At 39.5% G+C, this 14,017-nt stretch overlaps 1 protein-coding gene across 5 annotated transcripts in view; it reads left to right on the top strand.

The window, feature by feature from the left end:
- The window catches only part of PLCB4 (phospholipase C beta 4), a 233,484-nt gene that overhangs the window by 89,471 nt on the left and 129,996 nt on the right, over nucleotides 1-14,017 (top strand). For 4 of the 5 annotated variants that reach the window (XM_072140488.1, XM_072140487.1, XM_072140483.1 and 1 more), the window contains exon 3: nucleotides 2,886-2,951. The exons of the other annotated variant lie outside the window; for it this stretch is intronic. The gene's annotated coding sequence lies outside the window, so the exon portion shown is untranslated. The remainder of the gene's footprint in view (nucleotides 1-2,885; nucleotides 2,952-14,017) is intronic. 5 annotated transcript variants of the gene reach the window in all.

Genomic DNA, 14,017 nt, shown 5'->3' with positions numbered 1-14,017 from the left:
CACATTTACTAAAAACAGCGCAGTCTGTACTATGTGCAGTTTGCCTGTGTAGTGTGCAGGGGGCGCCAGATTCAGGATTTGTGACACACGTTCTTCATGAATCTGGCGCCCTCTGCACTGCTCAGACAGAGTGCACCAACTTTTTTTTGGTGCGCCTTTAACATAGGGGGCGAGCAACACATTTCAGTCAGACTTTGCATGATTAATCTGGTGCCCGGGCCGACTGAGTACCGGAAAACACCCATTTCAGTGCAGAAATTTGTGTCGCATGATAACTAGTGCATCCGCAACACAAAATGGTCCCATGTGACACAAATGTGGCATGGACCCTTCTTGAAACCTGTGCTAGCAGTTTGCGCCTAAAAGAACGTGCAAAGTCCGACAGAAAACTGGTGCATGCACCTTAGTAAATGTACCCCATTGTGGTTTTTTTTAGCCCTGATAAATCTCCCCAACAGAGTAAGTTTTTATAGAGCAATGTGTACAACTGCCATAACACTGCACGAGGTGGACATTGCCGGAAGGACAAACACACTACTGGGAGATGGGGAGTGGATAAGCTCTAGTATATTGATACAATTATTTGTTATAACAGACATGTGAGGAGAGTCCTGCCTCCCTTTAATGTATGAATTAAAGGTTTTTTTCTCAACTTTTTCAAAATTTGGCAATTGGTAGAGCATCTTGTTAGCGAAAACGATGACCGACCTTTTGAAGAGCCATTCATTCTAATGGAGCATGTCCTGTTTCCACGGCTTCTGCCCCTGTTGGAGTAGAAGAGATGGTGCCCCTTCTTGATGTATGAGACCACTCTGCCAGTTACTGGTCCCAGCCTTTACATGTACAGGCGGCCATGCGACCACTGGCTGTGGTCATCTCAACCATGAACTTAACGTCATCCCTTTTGGTCAGTCATGGTTCAATAGCCTGGTGTATACCTGCACCACTGAGTGGATGAGCCTTTTAGAAGGTGAGTTGTATGGTTTCTTTGTTTTACAGGGTTTTCTGTAGTTTTTTATGCATTGGAAACATCAGAAACCCCCCATAAAAGTGGCAACACCATGTAAGCTTACTTCCCTAAGTACTTTGTCACTTTTGGGCAATTTTCTGGGACAGAAAGCTGAGATATTAATAACAAATAAACAATTAAATTTCTTTTAACACATTTTCCACTCCCAATAGACATGCAGGGAATTGCTCAGCATCGCAAGCAGCGGAGTTTATCTTGACTGCTCTATAACAGATGGCATGTGGCAAGATTAGCATGCCTGTCAGAGCCAGCGTTTGAAAACACTGCACTTAATCCCCACGGAATACAAACAGAATGTATGAATACTCATAATAAGAATTGGCATTTCTTAGACTTCTCTTTCAAATTAGATCAGTGTAGTTTAAAATCATGTCAATTAAACACATAGCGGGACGCACAATGTCAGATTTTCTTGTTCAGAAATTTGTAATTGTTCCTCTTTCACGAGCAAAGTGCAGTGTGGAGCAGTCATTTGCCATAATAATTTATGCTAGTTATCGAGGTACAACATTAAGATCAGGTAGTATCTGTTTAGGGAAGTCTAGGCACGCCTCTTCCTCCTAGAGCTGTCAGTCCCTCCTCTTCTACTTCATTCATATCATAATAACCCATAATCACAAGGTTTAAATATTTAGTTTTCCGGTATAAAGATATTAATGACCTGTTCCTTCATACATTGGTCATCTCTGTTGGATCTGTAAAGTTTGACACCTGGCACCTCCAATGCTCACACTAACCCCTGGCACAGAGAATGGAACCGGAAGAACAGCTCTCTTGTCTTGGTGCATGGTTAGCTCCAACCCACTTGTTGTATGTGATACCAGGTCTCATTCCCCCACCAATATTCTACCTGCAGGGCTAAAGTCACATCTATCTTAGAGGTTCTCCTGTCATAAATCTCCATCAAAAATCATGGATGATAATGTCCTGAAGGCAGGACTTTTTGTGTGTCGCTAAACGAAGGACAAAACAATATAATCCTGATTGACCCCGCATTTGTCAATGGGATTTTTGGGACTTTGTTGATTGATTTGTCTTTTATTTAACACATAAGACGCTTTTCAATCAAAAGAATTAAAGCAGATACAGATATATGGACAAAACCTAATTTGAAAGTTTTAGACCAATCCAAACCCAGTTCTGACTCCACTTTCATTTCTCCAGCTCCTTCAAAATGGCCCATGTATGTTAATTGTAAATAACAAATTTATTGAAGCAATTCTTCATACTCAATACAGGCAGTCCCCGGGTTACATACAAGATAGGGTCTGTAGGTTTGTTCTTAAGTTGAGTTTGTATGTAAGTCGGAACCGTATACTTTATTATTGTAACCCCAGTCAAAATTTTTTTGGTCTCTGTGATAATTGGATTTTAAAAATGTTGGATTGTCAAAAGAACCAGGACTAACAATAAATCTTAATTATAGGCACTATTGATAACTGTCAAAAATGTTTATTGTAGCCTAAGGCTAAAGTACAGTAAATTACCAAAATCCAGAGGTCCGTTTGTAACTAGGGGTCGTATGTAAGTCGAGTGTTCTTAAGTAGGGGACCGCCTGTATAGTGATGTAATAATTTATTATATGATTAAATATATATTATATTAGTATGTTATGCTACTACAATGGTAATCTAGTCTATACATGTTCCTGAAACTGACTCCAGATCTTCATTTCTGTTGTTACCTCATCATGCGTGACCTACTGTAATTGTAATTGTGATGCATAGTATAATATTATGACATTGCATTTGTTCCTGGAGCTCCTGTTATGGTTTTTTATGTGTTAAAGTGGCTGTTTCATGGATGGGAATGTTAAAGGGAAGCAGATTTATTTAGTTTTCTTTCTTCTTCATAGGTGAATACTTTGCCCCAATTTCTACTTAATTGGTTCATTGGTTGCAAATTTCACAGCATCTGCTTGGTGAGTGATAAAAATAATTTTTTTTTTTTTTTTTTATAGTATTATCATTATGTCTTGGGATAGTTGAAGTGATTTGCTGCAAAGACCACAGTTGGCATTGTGTATTTGCCTGCCAAATACTTTTTTTTTAATTACCTTTAATTAAATCAGATATTTTGCAGAGATATACAGGATTCTCCACTTTCACTGCACAATCGCCAGTTGTTATTAGAGACCCTGATAAAAAAGAAGATTACAAGCTTTCTTTCAGCTAGCATGAAACTCTTGCAGTAAATGTAAAATTTCCCTGCAGATCCTCCATAGGACTTATTAAGCATTACACTTACTCATTGTGTATATGACTAGGAGTTTTCAAATTAAAGGGGTTGGCCACATATAGGAAACTTTAACAGGGTAATTATAAGACCCTTATAGGGTCACCCATATGATTCTGAAGTCTATCATTCACCATTGGGAGCCGGGGGTCACTTGATCCCCAGGCAACAAGATTCAAGACTTCCTGTGTCATCCTTGTTTTGGCGGATGGAGGAGGCCGTGCCGACATCTAACCACTGATATTGGATTGGTTGTGACGAAGGAGGTGTGGAGATACCCCCTCCACCCCCTGGAGTCCTCTGCAGAGAATAGCTGATATGTCGGGTGCTGGGTTTTGGACATAAATCAATCTAAGTACTAATGATTTATCCGTAGGATAGATCTATCATATTTTTAAGCCGGAAAACCCCCTTAAATTTTTTATCCTAAATGTAAAAAACTGAAAATTGATTGTGAGGGAAAAAAATGTTTCTGCTGTAGACATCTACAGCACAGAAGGTGTAGGACCTTCCAACCTCAGAATTTTCTTTTTATAGAACACAAGAAATTTGACCTGGGAATTTAAGGCATAGGGCCTGTTATCTGGATCACATACAGAGAACAAAGAGCAATGCAACTATAAGAAAAGTTTTAATGTCTTTTTTTCCACAAAAAAAAACCTTATATAATTAATCCCGGACAACCCCTTTAATACTCCTCTGCTGGCAAATGGTTTGAGAACTTGCTGACGACTGTGTGTTATCCCTCAGAAGAAAAGAACGCCTGCTGTGTAAAGCAACACAAGCTCTTCATCATACACTAATGACACCCAGGACACAAGGACTGCTGACATAGAGGAACACCATCTCTCAAAAACATTTACATATCCATGGACATCAGCGGCTAATTGATAGGAGCCGAGTCCAAGGAGCCTTTCATGTAGCGCTGCATTAAAGGGAAATTCTTCTGCGACGAGGCCTTGTCTACCTCTCAGATGACACTGCCTTCGAGAGACTTGCTGTCATTTTCAGAATATCAGTAAGGCTCCAGGGTAGTAGAAAAAAAAAAGTAATCTAAATTGAGCCCATGTTATCCACATATTATTCTCATAACATACATTTGAGCACAAGTAGATTTATGATACTGACCAATGTGCATATGTAGTCTTAGCTGACCAGGTGGTCTCTCATTGTACTCACCTATCCGTGTGTTTTCTTTAAACCATTTTTAGTCAAGGTCCTATTAAGAAGCATATGAGAAAATGGTCTCTTAAATAAGGGCATAACTAGAGAATTGTGAGTTTTAACCAAAAACATTTCAAAATCACACTTAAAAACAACACATGGGGTTTAGGCTCCAGAACATGTTTGGCTCATCTCTGCTCATTGCTGCAACTCAGTGGGAAGGTGCCATGGGTCCGCTGAGATAGGACCACATAAGGCCTTCATCATAGTGTGCCTGCTGTAGCCAAGGGCAGTGCACCTCACTTTATTGTGCGGTTGCCCCATATCCTTAGCCTTGAAATTAGGTGTACTGGCACAGTGAGCATAGAATTTTGTCCAAAGTGTTTACATGTGCTTAATATTTTTCACTGCAAGACAAATGTTGGATTATTAAGAATTTAAAATGGAAAATGGCATATGTTAGTATTAGAAATGCCAAATTAGTCTGTAATTCTGACCAATGTTGAATACCCTGTTCAGCTGTTTAGTACATGCATACATAAATTCTTAAAGCAGGCTGAAAAAAGGACTTTATCGGGCCCATAAGGTTCTTCTTCCCAGTGTACGGAGACAAGTAGTTATATGATTTTAAAGAATTATTTAATAGTTCTTTAGGAATGCTGGAAAACCCTGTGTGGGCCAGTTCTGTGTTGGCCAGTCTATGCTCCCTGCACCTAACAGGAAGTTCTAGGGCAGTAATGGCTAACCTATGGCACTGGTGCCAGAGGTGGCACTCAGAGCCCTTTCTGTGGGCACTCAGGCCATCACCAGAGATGACTCCAGGTATCTTCCTGCAGTCCCAGACAGCCCAGGACTTGCTGTGCACAGAGCTATTTTAAAGTGACAGCTCTACCTGGGACTATTTTCTGCTTTATTGGTGTCCTCTGGGTGCTGGTATCAATGAAAGCTGTGACAGAGAAGGGAGTATAAATCATAAATTAAATTTCTGTATTGGCACTTTGCGATAAATAAGCGGGTCTTTGTTGTAGTTTGGGCACTCGGTCTCTAAAAGGTTTGCCATCACTGTTCTAGGGGGTCACAGGACATACCTCGGCCAATAAGTGGCCTCCTTGAACTACAGGATGTCAATTGTGATGCTACAAGATTCAAGGAGGTTACAGCTTTGCCTAATCAGGTCCTATGACTAATTGAAACTGTATGGGCCAGTTCCTGAATCGCTATGGTACTTCCAGTCTATGCTGCCTGTACATGAACAGAAGTTCCAGGGAGTCACAGGACACACTTTAGCCAATGAGTGGCCTCCATCATGTACTACAGGATCTTGGTTGTAATGTCCCGTGGTCCAAGGAACTGACAATTTTGCCGCAGCAGTTCCTATGACTACTCAAAACTGTGTGGGCCAGTTCCTGGATTACTATGGTACCTCCAGTCTATTCTGCCTTCACCTGGAAGTTCTAGGGAGTCACAGGACACGCTGTGAGTTGTGATTTCCCTTGGTCTCAGGAGTTGACGGGTTTGCCCGAAGCAGGTCCTGTGATCCTTGACAACTTCAGGCCACTCCCATATGCCATATAATGGAAGTACTAGAGGGATGGCAGGTAATTGCAACACACAATTATATAAAAGCTATTTCATTTTTCTATTTTTCACAATTATCAAGCTTTTTTACCTAAAACGAGGAAATCCCTTAAAATCACTTGTACCTTACAGAAAATAATTTTTAAGAATCGTATTCTTTTATTAATAAATGTAGCAAGGCTATTAATAGGAAAGACGTAATTAATTAAGCTGCACTTTAAAGGTTATTACGTCCTATGTGACAGTGATGGTAATGTGAGTGGACACAGAGCAGCAGAGGTTAGGCTGTAAGATGAAGCTTCCTCAGTCACTGCTGGTTACTTAACTTCTACAGGAATTACTTTCCAAAGAATATTGATGTGAGAAGATGAGCAGAGAAACTTGTGTGAGGTGGGGGATTTGTCCTTCATCTTTCCTCACCTAGGATCTTGCCATGTAGAGGACTTGTTCTTTCTTTTCTTTTGTGTCTGACATTAGAATTTTCATTCCAAACTTGGCTATTTATGGCCTTCTATTCTTGACACTTACACATTCTTGGAAATGAATTACGATGCAAGTTTTGTTTACTTGCACTTGCTTGCCCTGTGTATTATAGTCTTGTAATTGACCTTTTACAATGGGCGGAGCTCCTGATATCATGGGATTGTTTAAGGCTTAGTTTATTTAGGCTGTAATTTGAGGATTACCGTATATATTCTAGTATAAACCAACCGAAATATAAGACAAAGCTCCTACTTTTACCACAAAAAACTGGGAAAACTTATTGACTCAAGTATAAGCCTAGGGTGGGAAATGCATTGGTCACAGCCCCCCTCCCCAGTATATAGCCAGCCAGCATTCCCCCAGTATATAGCCAGACCCATTATATAGCAAGCCCTCTGCCCCTGCAAATAGCCTGCCCCTGCATATAGCCTGCCCCTGTCTATAGCCTGCCCCTGTCTATAGGCCATCACTAGCTGTGTTGTAAAAAGCAGAAGAGGGTATTTTCTGTTGTGGAAAACAAGGCACGTAGTATCCATAGTACCATAGAAAATGGACTTAAAACCCACATTTAATGTGCACTACTTGCTCAGCCAAAGGAATCCCTAGAAATTAAATTTGGTCAACATATAAAGATATACAGGGGGTCCTGAACTTAAAGGACACCTGTCATCAGGTCTGTGTCACTTGTCCTGTCACTACTACCTGCTGGAGCAGCTCACATGGATCCCATCCCAGCCATTATCTAGTTATTTCATACATTAATCATGATAAAATCATCTATTCTTTATTATGTAAATGAGGCTAGTCACATGGTCAGAGGCAGTGATGTCACTCCTGTTCACTCCCCTTTCCTCTCCTCCCCCTGCTCATGTCTGTGTATAATGTATAGTAAAGCATTGCTAGTGTGTGTGCTGCATCCTCCTAATACACAGAGACACAGACATCAGCTACACAAGTACCTGACATGTTCTGCTATAACATGGCTGCATCCTGGAGCTGCTGTATCTCTCCTATACACACAGGCTGCAGGGGGTGTGGCCACCAGCACCAGGAAGCACATCATTATACAGCCTCACATCATTATACAGGCTGTCAGTCATGCACTGGTGGTGTGGCTGTACCTCCCTCTCATGAATAAGGTGGACAGCTTGAATATGCTAATGCTTCATTGGACATTTCACAGGTCATTTGCATACAGCTTTAGGACCTCATTGCTTAAGTTTACAGGCATGTAGAGGGACAATAAAGGGATAGAGGCAATGCTCTCTAATGGCAGTTTATGAAAATATATTTAGTTTAGGGGGGTTATTTTGCCTGACGGGTTCTCTTTAAGAAAACTAGACTTAAAGATGACCTTTAGTTACAAACACTCCTCTGGATTTTGCTAATTAACTGTACTTTATTCCAAGGCTACAATGATCAGCTGTAAGAGTTATCATTAAGATTTATTGTTAACCCTGTTTCTTATTACAACCCAAAAGTTTTTACATCCAGATTTCACAGAGTCCAAAATAGTTTTGGCTGGGGTTACAAATATAAAATATACAGTTCCGATTTACATACAAATTCAACTTAAGAACAAACCTACAGAACCGTGTGCCGTTATCGTGTACATAACTTGGGGACTTCCTTTAGTATAGTTCAACTTGCCGAAATGTGATATCATAAAACAAAAACCATTAAAAAGTAGTTTACTTTATTGATTTACTTTATTCAATAAGGGTCAAGTTAAACTCTGCTACATATTTAGATAACAGTGCAAAATGAACTTAAAAAACTGCAATGTGCCAAGAAATGATAGGTAAGGACCTAACATTGACCGCTAGGATAGCGGAACGCAGAATGATGATTCATTGTAATGACTTGATAATTGCACCTGGGATAAATATTTGCACCATCCGTACAGAGATGACCCCACAAATTGCCGCTGAAGGTTGACTTCTTGTCTCGATTTTCAAGCAGAATGTTTCTATGGTTTTAGTACGATTCGTCATCCCGAGCGCTGTGTGTGTTTACAGGAGACATTGCATTCCTGGGAGGTCTAACTAGTTTTAATCAAATCTGTTTGATGTGTATGACAGAGTCAGATCCTATAACCCGGGAGCAGCTGTCTGCCTCTATATATGGCTAAATAACTTACATACAAAAGTATAGAGTTACCCTGCCCCTCATATATATACGTAATAGATAATGACTATGTTAATGGTACATTTTGCATTGTGACTCTAATGAAAAATACTCTCAAATTATTTTGATGTGTAGTAGTCAGTATTGATACAGAAGGCAGTGGTCCAGCTGTTATGGAGAGTTCAGCCCAGCAGTTTTATCAAAGGTATAATTGGGTAGTGCAAAATCTATAAAATGCATATTATTCTAGGGCAATATCTTCATAACTCAAAATTTGATCGATGAAGACATAAATCTTGGTCTAGATTCACATCCAGAGGTTTTTGGCAGAAACTAGTGACCACATCACAACATGTGATGTGACATTGCTGAGGAAGGGGGAGGTTCCTTCGAAACGTCACATGATGTGTTATTCATCATACTGCACCTGCCATATCTAGTGGAGATACTCTGCCTGTTTGTTACGTCCCAATAAACTTTTAAGGCCATCGGCCAAAGAAATACAGATTATGTGTACCTGATTAATGCCCTATACAAGTGTGAATCTGTGAAGATGTCCCAGTGCGGTGCAATGATCCAGAAAATCTACTTTCATGATCCAGAAAATCTACAATTGGTTGTATAAAGTCAAGGAGGCGGAGATTTTAACACTGAAGTCAAGCTCTCCCTGCCTTAGAACACCCCCTTCGCTGTTATTTATGGTCCTGCTCCCAGAGACATCACTAACCAGATCTCCTGAGGTCTGATGCACGATGTCCATCATAGAGGAGGAGACATTCAGAGTTTCCCATCTTGACTTCAGTGTTAAACTCTCCTCCTCCTTGACTTTATACAACCAATTTACATCTCACTTCAGATTTGATTTTCTGGATGATGTCACCACACTGGACCATGAAAGAAACAAAAACTAGAAGGTGTAACGCTGCTTGACAATATTCTGGAAGTGCTTTATTAGTCTATTTGCTGATGACAAGTTCCCTTTAAAGATAGTATTAACTACAAGACAATAAATAACAAGAAACTTCAGTAGAGAGAATGAGCTAAAGTGAATAAGCCTTGGTGACAGAGGGCAGGGACTTGAATACTTTGGGGGTAGCGCAAGTGTCACTCTTAAAAAATGTAAATTATTGGATGTTCTATCCAGTAGGGTTAATTGGTGGGATTCATTTATTAATATGTAATGGATAGAGACTAACAATTCTCATGGTCATGGCAAAGTAGTCTGGGAAATGATACTCTACAGCTATTTGTGGCTATAGTAGGTAAAGTTCTATGGTGTGCATCTGAGTGCTCAAAACTAGAGGAATATGTGTGACCGTAGAAAATTGCCTTCTATTTTTGTGCGGCATAAACTTTAATTTACTCGCTTCATATTGCATCTAATGTGCCAGTGTTTTCCTTTCGGAATGCCAGCTGTGAACTTTAATTAAATTTAGATTACGGAATCGTCCTTAACTATTTACAGGATTATTTCAATCTCTGAAATAATCTCTGGATTTCACAGGTATGTAAAGTTATTACACTCAATCGTATTTTAATAAAATAAGATAAAACCGGGGCTTTAATGGGAGATTACAGGGGTTTTCCAAACTTCTTAATGATGTCTGCGTGTAGAAATGTATGTAGTGTCGGACGGGCAGATTCTGAATCTTAAAGGCGTTTTCCTGATTATATTATAGAGAAAGTATTTCTAGAAAGTTATTGTTTGTCTTTAGTTTTCCATTGGCAAACAGAACAAATTACACATTATGTTGGGGCTGCTAATACCTCCCCAAATACTAACATTAGAATATCTTCACATCTGCATTAAAGGCTCCAACAAGAGCCTTTGCCACCAATTTTATAAATTTGCATATAAAAAAGATTATTACTATTCATTAAAGGGCATCATTCTCCTTAATTTAACTACCCGAACTAGCTACTAAGTTATTTAAGGTTATGCCCACAAATGCCACCCAAACCTTTGTTCTTAGCATCCAGTTGCTCCTTTCATGCCAAAATTTTACTTTAGAAATAAACAAATTTGGCTGCAGTGCTTTAGCAGAGCACTTCAGGGCTGACATCTCTCTGCACCCAGGAGTGACATAGCTGAAGGGAGAAGACTGAAAGAAGGCACTGGGTGATGGATGTATTAGGGGACATTGTTATTGCTGTGTAGATCAAGTCCTGAGGTGCTATGCTAGCCCCTCAAAGTACTCCAGCCTAGTTTTCATATTTGTAAGGCTAACTTTGGCACTGAAGGAGGAGCAGGAAAATCAAAACAAAGGTGATACAACAGACCCCATTATAAATTAGCTGGTGTTTTTGGCATCATGTGCTAGATCAAGTCAATTTTTTTGTGGTCTGGAGGACATCAAAAATCAAATGGGCATGTTAGTCACAATTTTAGTGAAATATTATCAGATCCTCATAAGTGTTTATGTCAAGCATGTGTTTTTAAAGGTAATGTCCTGCCAAACATACAGTATGTTATACTATCTTTTGGTGTAGGACTAAATTCTATGTAAATAAGCAGATTTGTCATCTAGGGCTCCAGAAAATTGAGTAAAAATTTATAGTTGGCCAGCTGGTTACCACAAAAATTGATGTATGGAGTCTTTCCCTGCGTGACAGAATAGAATTACTGTGTGGCACATTGTTAGATAATTTTGATCATGTAACATTACGTAACTGTACATAACAACAGGAATACAAAAAGTTCTGTTAATGACCAGGAGATGGAAAAAAGTTGTCTCTCAAACGTTGCCATCGGAAGGAAGAGACTTGCTTTATAACTGAACCCACCTCTTGACTCGAGAGATAATTGGTTATAGAGAGCCATTACTGAAGCGGGAGTTTTTCTCTTTATAGAATAATCTTCAGCAGGAGCCGTATTTCCTCCCATTATATAACATCCCCATTACTGAACTATTTACAGCGGGAACCGTTAATGAAACATTCAAAGCATTTTGGTCAGTCTGTATTATAGATGAAAAGAAAAAGTTTAGTGTCATGTTAGTTAACAAAAAGTTTTATCGCAGCGGGGGTGCTTGCCTACCTAGGTCTCTTCACCAAATACGGCATAAGAAAGGACATCATTCATGTCACTGGATATGTGATGAATATTAGAATTTTGGATGCCCCACTGATCTTCTCGATATCAACATCCTAGTTGGCGGACAGGGCCAAACGGTGAATGGTTCATCAACTAAAAATCAGTCATCTTGGCTTCTATTGAAAGTAATGGGAGTCACACTGCAATAACATGGCACGACCATTACATAGTGTCAGGAGCTGTCTGCTTCTGAATTTATACAGGGTATAATACAGATGGCATGGGTCTGGCCAGTGCCATAACTTGAAGCTGATGGGCCCCAGTGCAAAGTCTGTGCCAGGCCCTCGACTGTAATGTATGGTTTATAGTAATAGTCTTCTCATATGGGAAAGTGACACCTTATGGGTCCCCAAAGCCTCTTGGCCCCGGTTGCAACCGCACCCTTTGCACCCCCTCAAGTTACGCCCCTGTTCCTGGCATTATTAAATCAAGAGGTGGTGGGTGCTGGACCACCACCATTGTGATACTGTAAACCTATTCTAAGGATAACTCCATCGATAACTATGGCATTAAAAACTGTATTAAAGTGTTTGGCCAAAATTTGTTATTGATGACCAGTGACTGCTAGTCTCTGAAGTGATCATATTTATTGCTCATAGTAAAAACGGGACACATACTGTAACTGTAAGCAGTTACACATTGAAAGTGAATGGCATCTGTGGTTGTGTTCACAACTGGTCCAGTCCTGGGGAAGGGTATATTGTTTATAAACAATTATAATATTTTCTCATCAAATCTCTTTAAAGCATGATAGAACCTCCAATGTACTATTATTTATTGTACTATGAAATAAATGAATGCCCCATTGGGTGATGTTATTAGAAATTTTAGAATTACAAACTTTGCCCTAGATAACTTTTACAATCCAGTTACCCTTTCCTTGGAGGAAATGGATGTCTTCCCTCTTAATCAACTGTATTACTAGTAAAAAAAAAATATAATAATAGTTTATCCTCCAGAGCAAGGCAGAGTGAGCCAGATACCATAGATGGCCATGTAAAAAAAAATCAATTTTTTCTTTCCATGCACCACGTGTTTGAGAAAGTTACTATTTTTGTGAATGTTATATAATCAGATGATACCAACAGCATTCCTCAGTGTCTGCTGCAGGCACTCACATTTCTCAGACATCTGAGATCGTGGAAACAATGCAGCCGATTCATTAAAGATTTTCTCCAGTTAGCGAAAATTTCACCCAACATGTCCTATAAAAGGAACATTTCTTTCATGGCAGAAGAGTGATGGGGTTTCCAGATATTCCGAGTAAATGACCTTTTCGCCCTTATGTAATGCATTGGATAGACGCCCATTAATGGGAGATCTGCCTGCAGATCACTATCTTTTCTCCATAAACTACATTAGTAAATTGCTACTTAACCAATTTTCTAGTATATCTGTGTATAGTAGGAACATCAAAGGCTGGCACATGATATTTACTTGTTCGGAATACAGATTATCTAAATATTTGGCTAAAAAGCTAAATAATATACATTTTATATATGTAACAAAGAAGAAGTTATGTCATTTAGCTTTGTTTGTTGTAAGATACAAAATTGATCCGTATGTATAACTTTGCTGCCCGGTAGTGAAAGCAACAACAAAATTAATCTAAAATATTTTGAATATCACAGATTTTCTTGATTCCTTACATTGAAGGCTGATGTGTGTAAGGGCTCATTCAGAGTGTTATTCATTCAGGCTGTTTTTGAGGTCTGTATGATATTTTTTTATTTTTTGAGGATGGCATACTGATCCATTGATTGATTGATCTGTTCACACATCCCATTTTTGTATGGATGTGCAGACAGTGAGATAAAAAAATTGCAGCATGCACAATTTTTTTCTTACATGCAGACCACAAATTTCCATAGAAGTCAATGCATCCGCAAAAAATAAACAGGCGCTACACGGATGACATCTGCATGCGGTCCGTTTTTTCTTAGCTGTTGCTAGGCAATCAACTGAGCAAAGCAAAAAGTAGATTAGAAATCCATCCTTTTTTTTCACATACAGACGTGAAAAAAACAGATGAGGATACAAAGCGGACTGAACACGGACGTAACGTGTCTGCATTTTTTGCACATCCATTTGAATAAAACCCTAAAAAAGTCCACCATAAATTTAGTTGAAAGTCAATGGGGCACATTTACTTACCCATCCCGTCGCGATCCCTGCCGTGCGTTGTCTGATGAGGAATCGGGTCTGCCGCGATCGTGCGTCCAATTTCCTTCAAATGTCGCTTCCCCACTGAGGTCCGCCAGAGTTCACCTTCTTCTTCCCCGTGCATGTGAGTGCTGAGCTTTCGA

The sequence above is a fragment of the Engystomops pustulosus genome, chromosome 3 (genome assembly GCF_040894005.1).
Source record: "Engystomops pustulosus chromosome 3, aEngPut4.maternal, whole genome shotgun sequence".
Taxonomy (NCBI): domain Eukaryota; kingdom Metazoa; phylum Chordata; class Amphibia; order Anura; family Leptodactylidae; genus Engystomops; species Engystomops pustulosus.
This window is presented reverse-complemented; position numbering and strand designations above follow the sequence as displayed.